This window comes from Pan troglodytes, chromosome 23 (assembly GCF_028858775.2).
Source record: "Pan troglodytes isolate AG18354 chromosome 23, NHGRI_mPanTro3-v2.0_pri, whole genome shotgun sequence".
NCBI lineage: Eukaryota > Metazoa > Chordata > Mammalia > Primates > Hominidae > Pan > Pan troglodytes.
In genome coordinates, this window is record NC_086016.1 from 34,387,930 (window position 1) to 34,402,434 (window position 14,505).

Genomic DNA, 14,505 nt, shown 5'->3' on the forward strand with positions numbered 1-14,505 from the left:
ATAGAACCACAGAATCATTTTTATAACACAGTGATCCCCCCCTCAGTAAAACCCTCTCTATATGTGTCTGTACACATTAATAAATAATTGCATAAGTATCCAGAATCAACTTGATTTGGGGGCATAGGATGTGATGTGTGGGAGGGAGAAAAGGAAGCCAAGCAAAATAGGAAAACAGAACCAAAAAGACTGCCAGGAAAGCAAACTATACAGATGGTAACACGTTTTGGCATTTAAGCATAATATGTGTATGTATTTGTTCATATCATTAAAATAGATTTTTAAACCAAGTCCTCATTTGGACAGTTGTTCAGGTTATCTATTGCCATATAACAAACCACCCTAAAACGTAGTAGTTCAAATTGCCAATAACCATTTATTATGACAAGCCTGTGGGTTGCACATGTGGTGTATCTGCTTCACATGGTGTTGGGATACTGGGATGGCTGCAGGGTTCAACATTACCTCCCTCACATGGCTGGGGGTTGATGCTGGCTGCAAGCTGGGAGCTCAGCTGGGCCTATCAGGAGGGGACCTGAACTCTCCTTTATGTTGACCTCTCCACGTGGCTACTTGGCCTTCCTCACAGTATGGTGACTGAGTTCTAGGAAGAAGCACTCCAAGAAGCAAAGGCTGGAGCTGCGTCATTTCCACCATATTCTATTGATCACAATGATGACAGGGTCAGCTCAGATTCACGGGGAGGAGATACAACATTCACCTTTCGATGGAAGTGGCAAGATAATATCACAACAGTGCATGTGGTAAGGGAAATATTGTGGTAATTGTCTTTGGAAACACAAAAGACCACAATGATCCAAGCCCTTGATCATGTGGCCATGAAATCTTCACTTCCCTGGGGTGAGGATCCAGCGAAATCCTCAGTGACAGCCCCCAGGAGGGTTTTCTTCCAGGTTGACTAAGTTGTCTGTGGGTAACATTTTGTTATATTTGTGTATTGGTTGCAACTATCAATTGGCTGCAGATACAAGACTTTGGCAAAAATCAAAAAAGCATTTTGTGAGAATCAGTTGAATATATACATTTTATAAAACAGTATCATATATTTATGATTATTTGTAAACTTTGTGCCACAAATCTTTTAGTGTTAATAAATTTTATAATAAAAGTAGATGTGTGTGTATATATGATATATATATGCGTATATACGATATATGTGTGTATATGCATTTTTCCCCTGTAGCACACCTCTAAGTCTCCCTCTACTGATAAGCATCATTTTGTTTCTATTCTACCATGGAATTCCATTTTACTCATGCTGAGTTCAAAGTGTATGTGCATTTTTAATTTTAATAGATATTTTCAGATTGCTTTCAACAGAAGGTATAGTTCTCATTTCTAGCAGCAGTGCATAAGAGTACCCTTTTCTCACACAGCTGCCAACAATAGATTTATAGATTTATTTTTTGCTGTCAATTTGTGCATGTTCTCTGTATCTTAAATTTCAGCCTTACAAGTGGCTATGCATTCCAAATCTCAATTATATATTGACTTTACATCATCTTTTGTCATACAAAAATTAATTTTTGCATTACCAAATGTTTATCATTTCTATAGTTTCCGGGTATCTGGTCTTGGTTAGGAACCTGTCCCTTTGTTGAGAGTGTTGATATAACCCTTCAGAATTTCTTGCTGAATTTTTATTGTTCTATTTAAGCCTTTAATATAAATCTTATTTTCTTTTTTTATTTTTATTTTATTTTATTTTATTTTTTATTTTTCTTTTTATTTTTTTTGAGATGGAGTCTCACTCTGTCGCCCAGGCGGGAGTGCAGCGGCGTGATCTCGGCTCACTGCAAGCTCCGCCTCCCGGGTTCACGCCATTCTCCTGCCTCAGCCTCCTGAGTAGCTGGGACTACAGGCGCCCGCTACCACGCCCGGCTTATTTTTTGTATTTTTAGTAGAGACGGGGTTTCACCGTGTTAGCCAGGATGGTCTCGATATCCTGACCTCATGATCTGCCTGCCTCGGCCACCCAAAGTGCTGTGATTACAGGCGTGAGCCACCGCTCCCGGCCCTTATTTTCATATATGGCTAAAACAGGAGTCCAATTTTATTTTTTTTACTGGCTAGGTAGCCTGTTATGCCAGTTAAATATTTGTGGTTTAGTGAAAACCAAAATAATTATGTATTAAATAATAATTCCCCACTGTATTGAAATGCTACTTTTGTTATATTACATTATTATATATACTCACATATATTTTATATTCTAATCTGTCACTCTTATGCCAATGACATATTGATTTGGTCATAGTGTTTTTGTAGTATGTTTTAATTTGTGGGGTTTTAGGAAGGCAGTGTACAACACTATTTCTGGAATGAGGTCATGAGGAGTGCCTCCTTTATTCTGTTTCCCTTTCCATGACATTCACTGCAGGGAGGCTCTGTGTTGAAATTGTGGAGACACAAGATGAAAGTAGTTGGATCCCTGCATCAGTTTATGGAGGAAAGTTTCTTGCCTGGAGCTTTGCCTGATTGCATCATCTTTGTATGAGCGATAAACAACCCTTTGTTTTTTACCTCAGCATAGCCTATCCTGTCCCGACTAATCATTGGTGCTGCTGTATCAAAAAGCCAAAATATACAGCATTAGCTTAGTGGCTGGTGGTGTATGCCAAGGATGCTGATACTGGAGGCTGGGGCATGGCAGTCTGTACTATTAATGGTAACACACTTGTTAAATGGCATACTTGCATTAAGAAGGCTAAGAAAGAAGGCTATTGTAAGCATATCTTGGCTGTTGTCTTCATTCAACAAAGCCTTACAAGAAATAAGTGGCTAGTTTGTGAGCAGCAATAAAGGAAATAGAGAAATTCCAGAAAGTTAGGGCTTAGCAAAATTAAAAAGCTGACTGCTTCCAGATGTCAACTAACTTGATACAGGATTGACAACACCATTGAGCAGCAAAGGCCCAAACTACCTCAGGGCAAAAGGCAGATTAAAAAGATCCAGATAGACTCAAGGTAAGTGCCATGATATTGTGTGTGAGAGAGATGGGGGAGCAAAGAAGGTAAATAAGTTGAGATCTACATCTGAAAAATAACTTTTGGGGGAGTTACGGTACAGGGAACTCTTTGGAAACAAATCAAAAGCAGACTAAGTTTTTAAGGACATTGTATTACAAAAGAAACCCACAGTTTGAACTAAAAAAGGCTCGGACTATTCATGACTTAAAACAAGCTATGGCTCGCTAATTTTCCACGGGCCAACAGCAGCTGAGTTTCACAGTCCAAATACAGCATATTCTTCCACGTCCATTTCAGATGTGGCCAAGGAGAGTGATGGAATGACAAAAGGGCCAGGGAGAACAAGGAACAAGGGACTGCTTCCTAGAGAAGCTTAATGAAGAAACCTTCTCTAACGAGCGTAGGAGCTTTCCCAATGTCTACTCAGAAGGATTTCAGAATTGTTACCCCTACCTGTCTTCATTCTCTCCGTTTAAAAGTAAAAGTGTTTATTGCAGTTGCCCTAACCCTACTTCATCATTGAATATTGGGTCTATATAGGAGGCAAGTAATATGTCTCTTCTAGTTTATAACTCTCCAGACCAAGAAGAAGCAGGTATAGACCTGATGGAGAGCACTAGGCAGTTCACTTGAAGACCCTCAATTTCTTTCTTTCTTTCTTTCTTTCTTTCTTTCTTTCTTTTTTTTTTTTTTAGAGATGAGGTTTCACCATATTGGTCAGGCTGGTCTCAAATTCCTGACCTCAGGTGATCCACCTGCCTTGGTCTCCCAAAGTGTTGGGATTACAGACATGAGCCACTGTGCCTAGCCTAAGAAGACCCTCAATTTCAAGCTGGATTTGCTGACGATTTCAAGTGAGGTTTTCTCTCTTGAGAAAGTGAGAGTATGTTCTACATATGGGAAAAACAATGACCAGAGGGGCGCACAGGAAGATTGCACTTCCTACTACCTGGTAGTTAGGTGGGGCCATGTGACTAGTTCTAGCGAATGAAATGTGAGTGGAAATGCCATGTATCACTTCTGGGCCAAAGTTTAAAAGTTGATATGTTTCCCTAACACTCTGTCTTTCATCATGGTGACCTTGGAGGCCACCAGTGAGGTGATGGTGGACAGGATGAAGGATGCCTAGAACTAAAGGGGTTTTCACCAACCCACATTAGATTTTGCATGAATGAGATAACATATTGCTTTCTGTGTCTCTTTTGTTTTTTTCTTTTTTTTTTTTTTTTGTTTTTGAGTTGGAGCTTTGCTATTGTTCCCTAGGCTGAAGTGCAATGTGCCTCACCGCAACTTCTGCCTCCCGGGTTCAAGCGATTCTCCTGCCTCAGCCTCCCGAGTAGCTGGGATTACAGGCATGCACCACCACGCCTGGATAATTTTTTATTTTTAGTAGACACAGGGTTTCTCCGTGTTGGTCAGGTTGGTCTCGAACTCATGACCTCAGGTGATCCGACGGCCTCAGCCTCCCAAACTGCTGGGATTACATACTTCTTAATGTTTAGCTACTGGGAATAATTTATGTTAGATTATTTTAGGTTTTCTACCTATATGATCATATCATCTGTGAAAGGTGATGTTTGAAAATTTCTTCCTTTTTGATCCTTATACCTTTTATTTCTTGTCTGTGTCTTGCTGTACTGCCTGGGACTTCATAGTCAATGCTGCGTAGCAGTGATGATAGCTGGGACCATGGGCTTGCTTCTTACAGGAAAGGAAAGCTTTCCATATTTCAAGTATTGAGACAAATAAGATTTTTCTGTAATTTTTTGTGGCTATCTAGTGTCTCTTAAAAGAAAGTTCCCTTGGACTCCTAGCTTGCCTAGCTGTTTTTATCTTGAATGGCTGTTGAACTTTACATTTTTTTTGTATCTCTTGAAATGATCATATATTTTTCTATTAAAGAAAAAATGTTAATTCTCCTAATTATATTTATTGTTTTCTGATGTCAAAGCAACCTGATTGATATGGTTTGGCTCTGTGTCCTCACCGAAATCTCACCTTGAATTGTAATAATTCTCAGGTGTCAAGGTTGGGACCAGGTGGAGATAATTGAATCATGGGGGTGGTTTCTCCATGCTGTTCTCGTGAGAGTGAGTGAGTTCTCAGGAGATCTGATGGTTTTATAAGGGGCTGCCGCCATCACGCTTCTCTCCTTTCTGGTTTCATTTGCGACGGAGTTTCGCTCTTGTTGCTGGAGTGCAGTGCAGCTCACTGCAACCTCTGCCTCCCGGTTCAAGCGATTCTGCCTCAGCTTCCTGAGTAGCTGGGATTACAGGTGTGTGCCACCATGTGCCACCTTGTGAAGAGGTGCCTTCTGCCATGATTGTAACTTTCCTGAGGCCTCCCCAGCCATGCGGAACTGTGAGTCATTAAACCTCTTTTCTTTATAAGTTACCCAGTCTTAAGTATGTCTTATAGTAGTGTGAGAATGGACTAATGCACTGACATTCCTGTTCATATACCTGATTAGGTCATGCTGATTCTGTCTTATTGTCTTTTAATTGGTATTTTTGCATCTAGGCTGATGAGTGAGACTTACTTTGTCAGGTTTTAGTATCAGGGTAATTCTAGTCTCAAAAATGAATTGAGGCCATTTTATGCTCTTTAATATTCATTTTCTATTGCTTTTCTATTCTCTGGAAGAGCTTGTGTATGATTGGCATGGTTTCTAGAAGAGCTTATGATTGGCATGATCTCTTCCTTAAATGTTTGGTTGAATTTGTAGGGCCTGGGTTTTTCTTTTTTTCTTTTTACTTTTATTTTAACTTTAAGTTCTGGGATGCACGTACAGACTGTGCAGGTTTGTGACATAGGTACACATGTGCCGTGGTGGTTTGCTGCACCTATCAACCCGTCATCTAGGTTTTAAGCCCTGCATGCATTAGGTGTTTGTCCTGATGCTCTCCCTCCCCTTGCCCCCATCCCCTGACAGGCCCCGGTGTGTGATGTTCCTCTCCCTGTGTCCATGTGTTCTCATTGTTCAACTCCCATTTATGAGTGAGGACATGTGGTGTTTTCTCTTCCTGTGTTAGTTTGTTTGCTGAGAACGATGGTTTCCAGCTTCATCCTTGTCCCTGGGGTTTTCTTAGTGGGAAAGATTTGGTTATGGATTCAATTGATTTAATTACTATAGGACTCTTTAAATTTCTATTTTTCTAATATCAGCTTTGAAAATTTGTACTTTTTAAAGTATTTTATATTTTCAAATGCTTTGGATATGATTTTTTCATAACAATTTCCTTTTTAGTCCTTTTGGGTTGCTGTGACAAAATACCTCAGACTGGGTAACTTACAAACAATAGAAATTTATTTCTCACAGTTCTGAATACTGGGAAGTCCAAGATCAGGGAACTGGCAGATGTGGGGTGTGGGGAAGACTCACTCTCTGCCTCCAAGATGGCAGCTTGTTGCTGTGTCCTCTGGGGATGAATGCTGTGTCTTCACATGGTAGAAGAGATGGAAAGGCAAAAAGGCCCAGAAAGTCCCCTCCAGCCCTTTTATAATGTCACTAATCCCATTCATGAGGGTTCCATCCTCAGGACTTAATCACTTCCTAAGGGCCCCAACTCAATACTATCACATTGGGTCTTAGGTTTCAAAATATTAATTTTGGGGGAAAACATACATTTGAACCATTTCAGCCTCTTTTTTATGCTTGCTGGATGTGTAGTGGTGTCTTCTTTTTAATTTCTGATATTGGAATTTGTCTTCTTTCATTTTTATCATATGAATTTTGCCAGGGATTTATCAATTTTATTTTTTTAAAGAGCTAGCATTTGGCTTTGCTGATCCTCTCTGTGTTATGTTTATTTTCTTTTTCTTTAGTTGTGTATTTATCTTCATTTTTCTCTTCCTTTTTATATACTTTGTGTTTATTTGACTGTTCTTTTTTTTTTTTTTTTTGAGATGGAGTCTTTCTCTGTTACCCAGGCTGCCACCCTCCGCCTCCCGGGTTCAAGTGATTCTCTTGCCTCAGCCTCCCGAGTAGCTGGGATTACAGGTGTGCGCCACCATGCCTGGCCAATTTTTTGTATTTTTATAGTAGAGACGGGGTTTCACCGTATTGGTCAGGCTGGTCTTGAACTCCTGACCTCGTGATCCGCCCACCTTGGCCTCCCAAAGTGCTGGGATTACAGGTGTGAGGCACTGCGCTGGGGTCAACTGTTCTATTTTTAATTTGTGAGAAGTATGGCTGACATTAGTTTTCAGTCAAACTTGTGTATCAACTTGGGGAAAACTGACACATTTACTGTGTTGTCTTCCAACTCATGAACATGCTACGTCTCTTCATTAATTTAGATGTTCTTTGATTTCTTTACCACGATAGGCTCTTAAGCTTGAATTTTCTTTTAAGCACTTATTTATCTGAATCACATAAGTTTTAATATGTAACAATTCCCTTATACTCAAATGTATTCTACTTTTCATTATGATTTATTCCTTGACCTTAGCATATTTATATTTCTTGTTTTCCAAATGTATGGAAATTTTTATATTTTATATATATGTGTGTGTGTATATATATGTATGTATATATATTTTTTTCTTTTCTTTTTTTTTTTTTTGGAGACGGAGTCTCATTCTGTCACTCAGGCTGGAGTGCAATGGCACAATCTTGGCTCACTGCAACCTTTGCCTCCCGGGTTCAAGTGATTCTCGTGCCTCAGTCTCCTGAGAAGCTGAGATTACAGTTGTGCACCACTACGCCTGGCTATTTTTTTATATTTTTAGTAGAGATGGGGTTTTAGTATATATATATAACATATATACTAGATATTATATATATAATATATCATATACTAGATATTATATATTATATATATGCTAGATATATTCTAGATATTATATATAATATATACTAGATATATATAATATATATTTTTCTAATATATATGGAATACATATGGAACTATAGGAATTTCTAATATGTACACACATATTTTCTAATATGTACATACTAGATATATATTTGTTTTTTTCTAGTGTATGTGTGTGTGTGTATGTGCTAGAAAATCCCCATATGTTTGGAAAACAGCATTCATCCCCAGAGAACACAGCAACAGGGTGCTATCTTGGAGGCAGAGAGTGAGTCTTCCCCAGACCCCACATCTGCCAGTGCCTTGATCTTGGACTTCCCAGCCTTCAGGACTGTGAGAAATATAGTAGAAAATTCCTATATATATATATTTTATAGAATTCTATCTTAATGGCATTGTGGTCAAATAAAGTCCTCTGAAGTTCACTGATACTTGCTTAATTATACAGTATAACATAACTTTTTGTAAAAGTTCTGTGTCTGTATGAGGAAAATGTGTATTGGTATGTGTTGAATGCATTGTTCTAGATATCTCCACTAGGTAGATTTCTTAATCACATTCAGTTCTTCATATTTTTACTTATTTTTCATCTGATTATTTGACCTGTTGTAGAGAGAGGTAGGTTAAAATTTCCCAGTATAATTGTGATTTTGTCTACTTCTTATAGTTCTACCAGTTTTGCTATATATATTTTGAGGTTATGTGTCAGTAGGTGCCTACCAATTTAAGATAGTGACATTTTCTTGTAGAATTGGCTTTTATCATTATGAAATGTTATTCTATATCTTTGCTAATACTTCTCATCTTTAAGTATACTTTAATATTATTACAGATACACCAGTTTTTCTGTTTATTGTTTGAGTTAGTGCTTGCACAGCATGTCTTTTCCCATCCTTTTACTTGCACTTATTTTCTGTGACCTAATGTTATAAATGTCTTTTATAAGTAACATATAGTTGGTGTTTTTGGTTTTTTAAAAATCCTATCTGATAGTCTTTGTGTTTTAAATGGTGCATTTCATTCACCTATATTTGATGTAATTACTAAAATATTTAGTTTTAAATGTTTTAATGATGTGGTTTTTTTGGTCCCACCTGTTTTATATTCTTCTTTCTTCTCAATTTTTGTTTTCTTCTTTTGGATAAGTGCATTTTGTCATTCCATGTTTTCCTTAATATTAGCTTGGAAGTTATATTTTCTTTTACTGTTATTGCAACGGTTACCCTAGAGATTACAAAATGCATCCGTAACATAATATTGTAAATATTGTTTGGTATTCCTGGACAATCCAAGGACCTAACGATAGTTTAAGTTAATTTATACCCCTCCTGTGTTCTCTGCAGTTGTTGTGTATTTTATTTTTGTATATTTTAAAACCCATGAGACATTATTACAGCCATCAAATCAGCCATTCTTTATTTAGATTTGCCCCAGATATAACCTTCCTGTTGCTCTTTATTCCTTTCTGTATCATCAACCTCTGCCTAGGATCATTTGTTTTACTGTCTAAAGAAGACACTTTGGTATATTTTTTAAAGTTGGGGCCTATTAGTTATTAGTTATATATTCTAAAAATTGTAATCTTTTCTAAGAAGTCTTAATTTACCTTCACTCTTGAAAGATATTTTTGCTAGGTTTAGAATTCAAACATATATACTGTTTGATATAGTAGTATAAAATAATATTATATTGTCTTCTAGTTTCCAGTACTTTTATTGTAGTTTGTAAGTCTAATTGTGCTTCTTTGAAGTTAATCTCCACCCCCACCCCACCACTTTTCTGACTGCTTTCAAGGTTTTCTCTTTGTCTTCTACTTCAGTTTAGTAGAGCTTCTTGATTTGTGGCTTGATGTCTTTCAGTAGTTGCAGAAAATTCTTAGCCTTTTATCTCTTCAAATAGTATTTCTCCTCCAATCCCTTTCACCTTGCCTACCGGAACAATTGTATTTGTTACATATCTCCTATGACTGCTAAGTACTTTTCTGTGTTTTTCATCCTTTTATCCCCTGCTCTTTATTCTGGATGTTTTCTTGTGAATATCTTCAGGTTGATTAATTATCTCTCCAGTTGTATCTAATCTGATTTTGTAAATTAAACCTTTTTATTCTGTGATAATTGCATATGCACATGCGATTGTGAGAAGTAGTACAGAGACATTCTTTTACTTGGTTTCCTTCAGCTGCAGCATCTTGCAAAACTACATTACAATATCACAACTAGGATACTGACATCAAAACACTTGAAGATACAGGGCATTTCCATCACAAGGATCCCTCCTGTGGCTCTTTGATAGCCACACCCACTTTCCTCCTGCCCCACCCCCTCCTTAATCCCTGACAATCATTAATATTAATATGGTATCCATTTTTATAATTGCATCATTTTAAGAGTGTTATATAAATATAATGGTGGTTGGCTATTTCATTAAGCGTAATATCTGGAGCTTCATCCAGATTTTTGCATGTATCAATAGTTACTTTTTATTGTTGCATAGTATTCCATGTTATGAATGTACTACAATTTGTTTAACCATTCTCCAGTTGAAGTACATGTGGATTTTTCCCACGTGTTTTTCATCATTTTATCTCTGTCATAAACAAAGTTGCTATAAATGTTATTTACAGGTTTTTGTATGAACATTAGTTTTAATTTAAATGGAATAAATGTGCAGGAGTACTGTTGTTGGGTTAGATGGTAGTTGCATGTTCAGGTTTCTTTTTTTTGAGACGGAATCTTGCTCTGTCGCCCAGGCTGGAGTGCAGTGGCACGATCTCGGCTCACTGCGGCCTCCACCTCCCAGGTTCAAGCAGTTCTCCTGCCTCAGCCTCCCAAGTAGCTGGGCTTACAGGCGCCCACCACTGCGCCCAGCTAAGTTTTGTATTTTTAGTAAAGACGGGGTTTCACCATCTTGACCAGTCTGGTCTCAAACTCCCGACCTCATGATCCAGCCACCTCGGCCTCCCAAAGTGCTGGGATTAAAGGAGTAAGCCGCCACGCCCAGCCACATATTCAGTTTCTAAAGAAACTATCAAACTGTTTTCCAGAGTAGCTGTAACATTTTACAGCCCCACCAGCAAGGTTTTTTATTTTTGCTATGCTGATAGGTGTGTAGTGATACTACATTGTGGTTTTAATATGCATCTGCCTAATGATTAATGATGTTAAATATTGTTTCATGTACTTATTTGCTGTCTGTATTTAACAAAACAGTATAAAACTTATATCCTGAAAACTGCAAAACATTCTTGAAAGAAATTTTAAAAGGTCTAAATAAATAAAGAGACATCCTATGTTCATGGATTGGAATACTTAATATTGTTAATGTGACAATACTCACCAAATTGATCTATAAATTCAACAAAGTCCCTCTCAAAATCCTAGCTACCTTATTTGCAAAAATTGACAAGCTGATCCTGACATTCATATGGAAATGCAAGAGACCCATATTAGCCAAAATAGTCTTGAAAAAGAACAAAGTTTGAGGACTCAAACTTCCCAGTTTTAAAACTTACAACAAAGCTATGCTAATAAAGAGAATGGTACTGGCATAAGAATGGGTATATTAATCAAAGGAACATAATCTAAAGTACAAAAAAAAAAGCCCTCACATTTATGGTCAGTTGGTTTTTGATAGTGGTGCCAGAACAATTACAAATTGTACTGACAATTGGATATCCACATGAAAAAGAATGAAGTTGGACCTCTACCTTCCCATATACAAAATTAACTCAAAGTGGATCAAAGACCTAAATGTAAGAGCTAAAACTATAAAGTTCTTAGAAGAGAACATATGGGTAATTCTTCATGACTTTGGATTAGGCAATGGTTTCTTAGATATGAAACCAAAGTCACAAGCAACAATATAAAAAATAGATAAATCGGACTTCCTCAAAATTATTTGCCCTTTGTATATCCTCTTTAAATGGATATCCTCAGTAAAATGTCTCTTCATGTCTACTTTGATTGTTTTTGTCTTTTACTGTTTACTTTTGAGTGTTTTTGTGTGTGTGTGTCTAGCTACTAGTCCTTTGTTGGGTATGTGGTTTGAAATTTTTTTTTACAGTCTGTAGCTTGTCTGTTCCTCTCTTTAACAGGGTCTCTCACAGAGCAAAACATTTTAATTGTGATTAAGTCCAATTAATCAATTTTTATTTTAAGGAATATTTTCCCAAAGTTTTATAGTTTTACATTTAACATTTAAATTTATATTCTACTTTAATATTATTTTTACTTAGTATGTAAGACTTAGGTACTTATCTCAAGGGTCTATTTTATCTTTTTCCTATGAATGTCCAATTGCTCCAGCACCATTTGTTGGAAAGCCTATCTTTCCCTTATCAAACTGCTTTTGCCCCTTAGCCAAAAACCAATTTGGCAAATATGTGTGGGTCTATTTAAGTTCTCTATTCTGTTCCATTCATCTGTGTGTCTGTCCTTCTAACAAAACTATGTAGACTTGATTGTTATAGCTATATAAGTAGTAAAATTGGGTTGAGTGATTACCCCCATTTCTCCCACTTTACTCTGTTTCAAAATTATCTTAAGCTATTCTTGTCCTTTGCTTTTCTGTATAAATTTTAGAATAATTTTGTCTGTCTTCAAAAAAATCTTCCTGGGATTTTGGCAGGAATTGGAGATAACTGACATCAATCTGATTTGGGGAGAATTGACATCTTTGTTGAGTATTTCAATCTGTGAATATGTCACATCTCTTCATTTATTTAGATTTCCTTCAGCAGTGTTTTCTCTTTTTTAAAAAAATAATTTATTTATTTATTGTTTTTTCTTTTTTTAAGCAGTGTTTTGTAGTTTTCAGGATACGGGTGTGAACCCAAAAGTCTCTGAGACAGATCTCAATCAATTTAGAAAGATTATTTTCCCAAGATTAAGGACACACCCATGACACAGCTTCAGGAGATCCTCACGACATGTGTCCAAGGTGGTTGGGGCACAGCTTGGTTTTATACATTTTAGGGAGACATGAGACATCATCAATATGTGTAAGGTATACATTGGTTCTGTCCAGAAAGGTGGGACAACTCAAAGTGGGGTAAAGGACTTCTGGGTCATAGGTAAGTAAGAGACAAATGTTTGCATTCTTTTGAGTCTCTGATCAGCCAGCCTTTCACCAAAAACACAATCTACATGTGGGATGGCGTAGAGTAGCAGCCACTTCTACCTTAGTTTGGCTTTAGTGAAACAGTAGGTCAGAGGAAGAAAATCAGACATGGCATTTGTCTCATGTGAGCAGAAGGAGGACTTTGAGTTCTGTCTGTCCTTTGTCCACAAGGAATTTCCTTGTGGGAAAATCACAATTTCAGATTGGCTTCTTTCACTCAGTAATATGCATCTGTGTTTCCTCCATGTCTTTTAATGGCTTGATACCTCATTTCTTTTTAGCATTGAATAATCTTGTATTGTCTGGATGTACCACAGTTTATATCTGTCCACCTACAGACGGACATCTTGGTTTCTTCCAAGTTTCGGCAATTATGAATAAAGCTATAAACACCCATGTGCAGGTTTTGTGTGGACATAAGTTGTCAACTCCTTTGAGTAAATACCAAGAAGTGTGAATGCTGAGTCGGATGGTAAAAATATGTTTTGTTTTGTAAGAAACTGCCAAACTGTCTTCCAAAGTGGGTACCATTTTGCATTCCCACAGCAGTGAATGAGAGCTCCTGTTTCTCCACATTCTCACCAGCATTTGGTGTTGCTGGTGTTCTGGATTTTGGCCATTCTTATAGGTGTGTCATGGTATCTCATTGTTTTAATTTGCATTTCTGATGACATATGAGATGGAGCATCTTCTCAGATGCTTATTTGCTGCCTGTGTATCTTCTTTGGTCTTTGGCTCATTTTTTAATCACGTTGTTTCCTTTTCCTTTCTTTTTTTTTGAGAGTCTTGCTCTGTCATCCGGGGTGGAGTGCAGTGGTGCAATTTCAGCCTACTGCAACCTCTGTCTCCTGGGTTCAAGTGATTCTCCTGCCTCAGCCTCCCAAATAGCTGGGATTGCAGGCATGCGCCACCATGCATGGCTATTTTTGTGGGGTTTTTTTCGTATTTTTAGCAGAGATGGGGTTTCACCATGTTTGTCAGACTGGTCTCGAACTCCTGACCTCAGGTGATCCACCCGCCTCAGCCTCTCAAAAGTACTGGGATTACAGGCGTGAGCTACCATGCCCAGCTTGTTTTCTTTTTTCTTTTTTGAGACAGGGTCTCACTGTAGCTACCAGGCTGATCTCGAACTTCTGGGCTGAAGTGACTTTCCCGCCTCAGCCTCCCAAATAGCTGGAATGACAGGTGCAAGCCACTGTGCCTGGCTCTGTTTTCTTATGGTTGAGTTTTAAGAATTCTTTGTATATTTTGGCTAATGATCCTTTATCAGATGTGTCTTTTTGCAAATATTTTCTCCCGTTCTTTGGCTTGTCTTTTCATTCTCGATAGTATTTCACAGAGCAGAAATGTTTAATTTTAATGAAGTCCAACTTATCAATTGTTTCTTTCATAGATCGTGTCTTTGGTGTTTTATCTAACAAGTCATTGCCAAACCAAGGTCATCTAGATTTTCTCCTATATTATATTCTAGGAGTTCTACAGTTGTTTTTTTTCTTTGTTTTTTTCTTTTTCACTTAGGTCTATGATCCATTTTGAGTTAATTTTGTGGAGTGTAAAGTCTGTGTTCAGATTCGTATTTT

General features: G+C 37.5%; 1 pseudogene; it reads left to right on the top strand.

Moving 5' to 3' along the window:
• Window positions 1-14,505, top strand: part of LOC129138465 (cleavage and polyadenylation specificity factor subunit 1-like) — a 67,660-nt pseudogene that overhangs the window by 25,390 nt on the left and 27,765 nt on the right.